The sequence below is a fragment of the Apium graveolens genome, chromosome 7 (genome assembly GCF_009905375.1).
Source record: "Apium graveolens cultivar Ventura chromosome 7, ASM990537v1, whole genome shotgun sequence".
Taxonomy (NCBI): Eukaryota; Viridiplantae; Streptophyta; class Magnoliopsida; order Apiales; family Apiaceae; genus Apium; species Apium graveolens.
Window position 1 is genome coordinate 267,522,051 of NC_133653.1, and position 10,599 is coordinate 267,532,649.

A 10,599-nucleotide genomic window follows, 5' to 3' on the forward strand; every position below is an offset into this window, starting at 1 on the left:
GGGTGTCTAATTAAAAGAGATAAAAGATCTTCAAGTCTTTTATTTACATTTCTATTCTACTTACTCTCTCTCGTTTTCTTATTCTCTCATATTTTCTGACGGTTTACTATACAGACATTTTATCAAATACTTTTCAGGCATTCTAAACTCTCACTTGTTTTCAATGGCATCCAAGGATATAATCTTTAATGGAGCAAAGTTCGTCACCAACAACTATGCTTCCATTCTCACTAAGAGTGAAGCTCCTTCGGAACTTCATTTTATCCAGGATTTTTTATCTCAAAGTGAAATTGGGTTCGCATTGACACAGCTAACTAGTATATCTGGAACTCAAGTTCTGACATTCTGGTATACTGGACATTATGATGATGGTGGTCAGAATGGGACTCCAAGCATCGTGTTTACATCAAATGAGGTTGAGTATGTTGTTACTCCAGGAGCAGTTTGAAAAGCTCTAAACCTTCCTGAATCTTATCAATTTAGTTCTGCTGTTGAGGAGCCATTGCTACAACAAATGATGGCAAGTCTTGGATATGAACAGAGTTTGGCTAAATTGGGTCAACTCAAACGCCCATATATTCGAAGGGAATGGAGCTTCTTCTTCGATTGCATCACGAAGACGTTTGCCAACAAATGCTCCAACTTTGATATTATTCCCATTCTGAGTTAGCAAATTGGGTATGCACTCCTAAACCAGTCTCATTTTGATTATACAAGGACTGTGTTATATTTTATAGGAGATAGAATGAAAGAAGACAGAAATGTAGTTTACTTTGCTAGGTTCTGTCAGTTAATTTACAATTACTGTACATCAGATGAACCAACACTAGCAGGTGAACTCATAGAACCTTTTAGGTTAGGAAAAAGGGCTTTTACTGATCTTTTAACTACTGACAACAAGAAGGGAGTTTTAAGACCCCTTAGAATTCTTTTATCAGTAAAGCAAGCTCTTGTTAATGCTGATGCTGCCACTTATTCATTGCAATATCCTGATGTCCAACCCACCAACACACAACAGCCATCAGACCCAACCATCACCCAACCACACCAACCACAAACATCAGCATATGTCAATCAGTCATCAGCACCTACTACAGTGAAGCCTTCTTCTTCAAGAGCAAAGAGGACTAAGATAGTACCTCAGACACAGCAGAAGAGAAGGAAGATGATTCTGAGAGATGAATCAGAAGATGAGGCACAGGCTCAACAATCAGAACCTGTTGTTGAAGCAGCTGAGGAAGTCTCTCCACAGAAAATAAAGGAAACTGGGAGTTCTAGGCCCCTCAAAAGGTTTAGAAAGATAAATTCTGCTGATAAAGCTCCCAAAGTCTCTCCACCAGAAAAGAGACTAAAGAAATAAAGAGCAAAAAGGGACATAGTTGAGTCAGTTTCAGAGGATGAGGAAGCATCAGCTAAGGAAGGGGATCAGGAATCTCTGATCCCAAAGGAGCCAATTGTGATTGAATCTCTTCCATCTACACAACCAGAATTTGCTGAAGCTACTGAATCTACACATCCACTGTCACCAATTCAAGCTGAAGAAACTGCTCAAGACAGAGAATCTACACCTCCTGTGTCTCCTATCATTGATCCAGTACATGCTGAAGACTTAGGTACAAGTGATGAAATAGATATTCAAAACTTGGTTGTGCCTGAGGTTCTGTACTTGGAAGCTCCACCCACTCAACTTACTCCACCAACAACACCAATTTTAGATGCTGATTTTAATGCAGATATTCCAACAACACCTCTTCTGAATCTAGATGATGAAGATCAGATATTAGGTGAGCATCAGAATTTGGATGTTGATCAGAATTTATTGGTTGATCAGCACTTAGAGGATGATTGTGAAACCTCTATAGCCTCACACACTATAATTCTATCAGAGGATGCTGATTCTGCAGGCTCTGTAAGTTGTGATGCTGCAAATGCTGACCATACTGGTGAAGCTGCTACTAATCTTAATGATGATGCAGCTGGTCCATCTGGACATGCACCTCAACAAGTTCTATGCAAAGCTGATCTAATCAAGAAATTTGTTAGAGAGGATGAACCAGTACCTTGGAGTGAAACTCCAAGAGGAAAGGAGTGGACAAAGGAGTGGAACAAAGTTGATTTTGTTCCTTCTGCAAATATTCTTGTCAATCACCTGGCCAGAGCTGATGAAATGCTGATAAATGATGATTTCAAGGCACAGCTTAGAGTTACTGCATTGAGTACAAGGAACCTTCAAGGTCAATACTCAATAACTCAAGCCAAGGTGAATAAAATTCAAGAAACCCTAATTCAGCAAGACATGAATGTCAAATTGGAAAAGAACATGTTTTTTAAACCAGCCTTTGACCGCATTGGGTGTATTGAGAAAGCTCAGAAGAAACAGCAAGCTCAGATTGCTGAAGTTTTAAATAATCAAGCTTCTCAACAAGTTCAACTAAATGAAATCCAATCTTCAGTGGAACTACTTCTCTCTCTCCTACTACCTGATGATGCCAAAAAGGGGGAGAAGGTGGTTAAGTCCAAATGCTCTTCTGATTTAGCACTGAAGAAAAAGGATGATGGAAATGATGAACAGGGAAACTCTGAAAGGGGTAGAGGTCATGGTCAAGGCAAAGGCTCTTCATCCAGGAAAGCAGGAACTTCTATACATAGATCAAGTTCTGATGCTGATAGAAGAAAAAGTTCTGATAAGCAAGTTCCGACTAAGCCTGATGTTCTGATACAGGGTGAGAGTCAAGAATCACAGAAGTTTATGCAGACACTGAAGCTCAAGGGGAAGGAAACAACAATTTACTATCAAGACCCCAAGATACAGAAGCTGGATGAAGAAATTTCAAAAAGACTATTTCTCAAAGACAATCCAGGAATGGACTTTGAAAGTCTGAAGGAAGAAGAAGCCAGACTTAAAGCAGAAAATGTCAAATCCAAGTCTAAAGCTTCTATTATTACAAAGAAACCTCCAAAGCCTAAGGGCATTGTGATTAAAGAGAAAACAAACTCTGAGGCAACCAAATCTTAATTCAAAGCCAAATCACAAATGGAGATAGATCCAAGGTTGAAGGGCAAAGCTAAAGTTGATGATTCTGTAAAAATCTATCTGCCAACCATGGATGAAGAAATAATTGCTGAAGAAGATACTAGTCTTACTCTGAAGAAAAGGAAGATTTCTCAGGCAACCTCTGACATGGCTCAAGTTGTTCAGAGTCAAGATATAGTAAGTTCTGATATGACAAGGAAGCAAGCAACCTCTGACATAGCTCAAGTTGGCTTGATATCAGAAGATAAAGAAAAGGAAACCTCTGATATTGCTCATGTTAAATCCTCAACAGTTCTACTACCTGGGTTCATTAAAGCTCAACAATTTACTCAACTTTTGAAGACTACGTCAAGTGGTTTTGAAGCAAGAGTTGTTCTAGGAAAGGAAGCTAGAGACAAATCAGGATTGGGTAGTTCTAATGAAAGAAGAATACACAATACTGCCAATGATCCAACTTCCTTAAGTGATCCAACTTCCATAAATTGAAGCCAAGTCAAGAACTACAGCTGATAAATTTTTGAAGGATATACAGGCTAAAGCTGCTATCAGACTTTAAGGATGGTAAAAGCTATAAGGACTGTGAGTTGTAGTTATCTAGTCAAAATTCTCATATGCATTTGTACTTAATGTTTTTGACATCATCAAATATCTATTGAACTTGTATATTATGCTAATTTATAAGTTGGGGGAGATTGTTAGATATATTTGTGATGTCATGTCTAATGATGATTTGTGTTTAGTTTTCAGATCTTGACTAACAGGACAAATTAGGACTTAACTGGAAATCAGTACTTATATTGAAGTCAAAACTTAAGATATCAGAACTTAAGTTATCAGAACTTAAGATATCAGAAGATATTTATCAGGAGATAATATCAGGACTTAAGAAGACTTTCAGATAAGGAAGGCGGCTGATTGAAAGGAAAGAAGATCAAGACTAAAACAAGATGAGATATGCATGGAGAAGAATTCTATGAAGAATAGAAGACTTAGAGGAAAAGATAACTAATTGATATATTTTAGGATACAGAATCACATTGGATATCAATTAGAAGATTATCTTGTAACTGTGTGGTATATAAATAAAGACATAGGGTTTACACTATAAGTGTTATCATAATCGAGGATATTATTAATTGTAACCCTAGCAGCTCTCGTGATATTTTGTTCATCACTGAGAGAAAACAGTTTTATTAATAAGATCATTCTTTATTATATACTTGTGTTCTTAATTCGATTTGATTGTGCTATACACTATATTCAAACCCCTTCTACAGTGTGTGTGACCTAATATAATGATGATCGACTGCCAATCTACATAATATTTCTAGCTAATAATTTGAACTAAATAAATATTAAACTAATTAACCTAAATTATGGATATAAAAATCTAAGACAATCAGGTCTGTTATTCTTACAAAATAACCAGCTTATAAACTCCAACAATAAATGTGATAACACAACTAGAGTATGCTAATGTCTCCCAAGCATTAACACTCTCGAAATATTCCTACATAATTTATCACTTCTAGTAATTTGATTAGTTAGGTAATTAGAGCAACGGTTAATCTCTCCCGAACATATCTTTCACAAGTTTTCCTTTTCCAATATCAAGTCGAGTTTCTTTAGAAATAAGTTCGGATACAACACTTTCTAAAGGTGGAAGAAGAACACTAAGGAGAAGAGCAGTTCTAACTGGTTCAAAATTTTGAGTGAGAGCCATCAGAAATTGAATGAGTCCTTTTTGAACACGGTATGTATGATAATTTGTCACAACTTAGCGTGTAACCACTTTGGTTCATACATTTTAATTGATCTAAAAATGATTGTATATGTGAGAGAAAATTGGTAACTGGTTGACCAGAATCTTTCTTCTGCTTACTTAGTTAACTCATGATATGATATTGGTGAGAGAAATCAGATGTAGTGTAATTGATGCCAACAAATCTCAAATTTTTTTACAGTTTCATAATTCCCTAACTGAAAGATGATTTTAGAAAGTGAAGAGTTTCATCTTTCTCTTCGAGGGGAATAATGAAATCTCCATTGGCGTATCTCCCAAGACACTTTCTCTAAAGCTGCGCATAGCTTGAGACCAAATTATATAGTTCGATCCATTCAAACAAAGTCATTTTCCCTAAAGTTGCACATTGCTTAAGACCAATGATATAATTCAATCCATTCAAACTTATTTGTGTCGGAGGGCAATTTTCTTTTTATTTGAAAAAATTAAATAATATAAGGACTCGAAAATGAAATATTTAAATTACAGGATTATATAAAGTCATCAGACGAATATGTATTTAGGTTAATATATAAATATAAATGTGGTTGGGCCTAAACAAATATATAAAACTTGGCCCAAAGAGTTTGTAAGAATACTACCCCAGAATAAAAACTAAATCAGCCTGACTCGGTGGAAATAAGTAGTGAGTAACCGAATTGACTAGGTACGGGGTTAGATGAGTTTCTCAATTGACCCATAGTCACTCATGAACACTGCATCATTTAGCTTGCGCACCCATATACACTCATCAACACGATCATCTTCTTGTTAATTTGTTTTAAATTTATTCATGTAAAATTATGTTACACAATTTACTTTAAAAAGTTATGATAAATATCTTTTAAACTCATGTATTCAATATATATAATAAATTATTTTTCATTTATTTTACAATTCAAGATTTATATGTCAACCTCTACTAAGGAATAACCTTTCCATAATAATATTTTTTCTAGGTTCTAACGATATTATTGCACATAGATTTATTATATGTTAGATATAATTGATGATATCAGGATATAAACTATCAGGAGTTATTATCAGCATTTGATATCAGGATTTACTGAAGGTGAGGTCATCGGTATATGTTAGTCAATATTTGATGATCAGCATTTAACGATCAGTATTTAAGTCACAACAGTAGATATCAAATAAGTAAAGGGATTGCAGAATTCAAGGCGGTGAAGGACTTTACCTACAAAAGCAATCATACATTGATATGTATTAGGTTTCCTTATTGTGATATAATAGGATTCCTTATTGATTGTGTAACTGTGCACTATATAAGCACAGATTAGGTTTACACTATAAGTGTTATGAATCGATATATCTTTCAGATAACCTAGAAGCTCTCAAGGATAATTGTTCATTCTTTGAGAGAGTACTTGTATAACAGTTTTTATCTGATTAATATAAAAACTATTGATTCTGTTAAGCTTTATTGAATTGTTTGCATAAACTGTATTCACCCCCCCCTCTACAGTTGTATTACGGACCTAACAACTGGTATCAGAGCTTGTTGTTGATATACAAACAGTTTAAGATCTGAAAATCAATCTTTAATGGTAGACAAAGAAGCTTAACCGAATCCCCCACCTCCTCCACCAGCCAATCAACCCATCAATCATAATATGAGCATATATGAGGCTATCAAAGTTCCAATCTTGAAGATTCATGAATATCCAATCTGGAAGGTTACGATGGCCATGTGTTTGGAAGCTACAGATCCCGAATATCTAAGTAGGATTTATGATGTTCCTCATAGACCAATGAAGTTGGCAGTAGCAGTTGCTAGATAAGATGAAAAGATGGTTTATAAAGATAAGAATGATTATTCTCCTGAGGATCTTTCATCTATTATAAAAGATGCAAAAGTAAGACATATTCTTCATAGCAGTATTGATAGTGTTATGTCCAATAGGGTTATTGGATGTAAAACAGCAAAGGAAATTTGGGATGCTTTAGAAATAAAGTGTGTAATACTGCCATCAAGAAAAACAGGAGGACAGTACTTACTCAAGAATATGAGCACTTTGACTCAAGAGACAATGAGTCCTTAACTAAGATCTATGATAGATTTCAAAAGCTGTTGAATGACTTATCTCTTGTCAATAAGGAATATGACTTAGAGGACCCAAACCTGAAGTTTCTACTTCCACTCCCTGAAAAGTGGGACTTTATATAAGGTCACATCAATAAGGGATATATATGAAATTGAGGAAATATCTATAGATGAGATCTATGACATGTTGAAGACTTATGAACTAGAGATGGAGTAAAGAAGCAAGAGAAAAGGATCAAAGTCAAGACCAATTGCACTTAGAGTTGAAGAGAAGCCAAAGGAGAAAGTTAGGAGAAAAGGTCACTCCAAAGGAAAAGCTATGATTGCAAAGTATGATACTGAGTCATCAAACTCTGATGATGATTCAAATACTGATAGTGAATCAGATACTGATAGTGATCATGACAATAATGAAGACATGGAACAAGTGGATGCTCTATTGGTTAAAAGCTTCAAGAAGATGGTCTACAAGAACTTCAAGAATGGGAAAAGGTTTTCTAGAAAGGGTTCCAGTTCCTCAAAGGAATGATAGAAGAAATACTGATTAGAAGGAATCAAAGTCTATAAAATTTGACAAGTCAAAGGAAAGGTGTTATAACTGTGATGGAATTGGACACTTTACAGCTGACTGTAGAAAACCAAAGAATGAGAAGAAACAGGCCTTGATCACAAGGAAGAAATACTGGGATGATTCATCAGATTCAGATGATGGTGTTAACTATGCTCTCATGGAAAATACCGATATTGAGGCTGAGTCTACTGAAACAAAGGTACCTCGGACAACACTAGCTTTTGATACTGATTATCTATGTGAATTAAGAATGTTTCTTAAAGCTTTGCATGTTAGTTATAGGGATCAAACCTTAGAGAATAATAGAATCAAGAGTGAAAACTCTGAGTTAAAGGAAATGAATGATCACCAAGAAATTGAGTTACTTTCCATGCTAGAAATTCAAAAAAAAAGATAATGTTGTTTATGTTAAAGAAAAACTGTTAGAAAAGCATGCTTATCTAGAAAAAGAGTTAGATAAAGAAAGAGAGGTTATTAAGTTTTGGACTAACTCCGGAAAAATAACTTAGGAAATTTTAGAAAATGGTCGTTGGGGATCAGGATTAGGATATGCTAATAGATCTAATTCTGATAAGAAAAATGAAAAAGAAACTGAGAAAACTAAACCAGTAAATACTAATACTAAGGTTATATTGAACAAGGTTCAGATGAAGCCTATTAAGTTTAATTCAAGTGTTAATGCTATTAAGTCAGTTTTTGAGGTAGGTTCAACCTCAGCACCTAAATCAAACTTAAATATTGATAAGAGTGAACAAGTTCACACAAGATCAGTAAATATTGGTTTAATGTATTAGAAATAACTTAAGCAAAAGCTGAAAAAATTACACATGAAAGACAAGGAGAAAAAGCCTAAGAAAAACAAGAATGGTAAAGTAGGTGTTAGTAAGAATTTTAATTATGTAACTGCTCCAAATGCACCTAGAAATACATGCTTGAACTGTGATAGTACTAATCATTTTGCTAATTCTTGTAGGAAGAATAAAGAGATAATTGATGTTCCTCCCAAATCAGAGTTTAGGAATAGAACAGTTAAATATAAACCACAGAATCCTTATTTTCATTGTGGTAGTGTGTGGCACTCTATTTATACATGTAAAGAGTATCACAGTTTATATTATGATTATTATGAACTGAAACCCTCTTTAAATAAAGCAAAATCTGTTTCTACATGTGTAAATACTTATAGTAAGAATGTTAACATAAACTCTGATATGAAGTCTTCTGCTGCATATATTAACAAAATTAAAAAGGTTAAAGGATCCAAGCAAGTCCGGGTCCTTAAAAACACTAATTGATTTAAATATTGATTGCAGGGTAACAGGAGAAATTATCTAGTCTTGGACAGTCGATGCTTAGGACTCATGACTGGTTATAAATCCTAGCTATCAGAATTTAAGGAGAAGGCTGGCCCAAGTGTTTCTTATGGAGATGGCAACTTAGGTAAAATCTTAGGATATGGAAAAATCAAACTTGGGAATGTCATCATTGAAGATGTAGCTCTGGTTGCAAGAATCAAGCATAATTTGATTAGTGTGAGTCAGATCTGTGACAGAGGTTACCATGTGAACTTTTATGAGGAACATTGTGAAATTGTCAGTAAGTCTGATGGAAAGATTGCAATGACTGGTGTAAGACACGATAACTTATATGAAGCCAGGGTCTCCACAAATACTGATGAATGAGAAGTTTGTCTACTTAGTAGAGCATCTATGGAAGACAGTTGGAACTGGCATAAAAGACTTTCTCTTCTTAATTTCAACAACATCAATGAGCTTGTGAGGAAAGATCTTGTAAGAGGATTTTCCAATGCAGTATTTACTCCTGATGGCTTATGTGACTCATGCCAGAAAGCCAAACAAAGAAAAATATCTTTTAAGAGTAAAATGAATCCTCTATTCTTGAACCATATCATCTACTTCATATTAATCTCTTTGGTCCAGTCAATATTATGTCTATTACCAAGAAGAGGTATGCACTTGTAATTGTTGATGAATATACAAGATACACATGGGTGTACTTTCTGCACACCAAGGATGAATTTCCATCCATTCTTCTTGATCATGTGAGAGAACTGGAAAAAGGATCAACATACAAAGTGAAGATCATCAGAAGTGATAATGGAACTGAATTCAAGAACAGTTTTATGGAAGAATTCTGCAAATATAAGAGGATAAAGCAATAATTTTCTGCTTCTGGAACTCCGTAACAAAATGGAGTTATTAAAAGAAAGAATAGTACTCTCATAGAAGCTGCAAGAACCATGCTAGAGGAAGCAAGATTTCCTACATACTTCTGGGCTGAGGCTGTGCAAACTGCTTGCTTCACGTAAAATGCAACATTGATCAACAAATATGGTAAAACACCATTTGATATAATGAAGGGAAAGAAGTCAAATTTGAAGTACTTTCACATTTTTGGCTCCAAGTGTTTTGTTCTCAATTTAGAACAGCTTTCTAAATTTGATCTAAAAGCTGATGAAGGCCTTTTTGTGGGATATCCATTGTCTACAAAAGCCTTCAGAGTTTACAATCTAAGAACAAAGATAGTCATAAAATCTATACATGTATCTTTTGATGACAAGAAAATCACAGGACTTGAAGATGCAGATGACCATGATGAGTTGAGATTTGAAAATGAAGTACCATTTGGTGAACAGTTAAATCCTGATATACTGAAAAATCCTGATACAGTATGATATCACTCTAAACTCTGATGGTCCACATGACAGTGGAAATTTTATAAATACTGAAGCATGTGTTGAGGGGGAGTAACATGATTCAGATCAAGAGTCTACTACAAGTGATTCAACTCAAGAAACATCAGTAAATAATTCATCAGACTCTGATTCCTCAAATAATGATGGATCAAATACTAATAGCACTGGAAATACTGATTCAGGGGGAGCATCAGGAAATGATAGTGGTACAAGTCAAAGAGATAATATAGAGTTCATGGATCAAGAAGAGGTTCTACTTCAAGGAGTCAACTTCCATCTGCAAGAAAATGGTCTAAGTCACACACACCTGACTTAATCATTGGAAATCCTGATAGTGGTGTAAAAACCAGAAAAGCCACTCAAAATGAATGTCTCTACCATTATTTTCTATCTCAAACTGAACCAAAGAAAGTGGAAGAAGCTCTTCAAG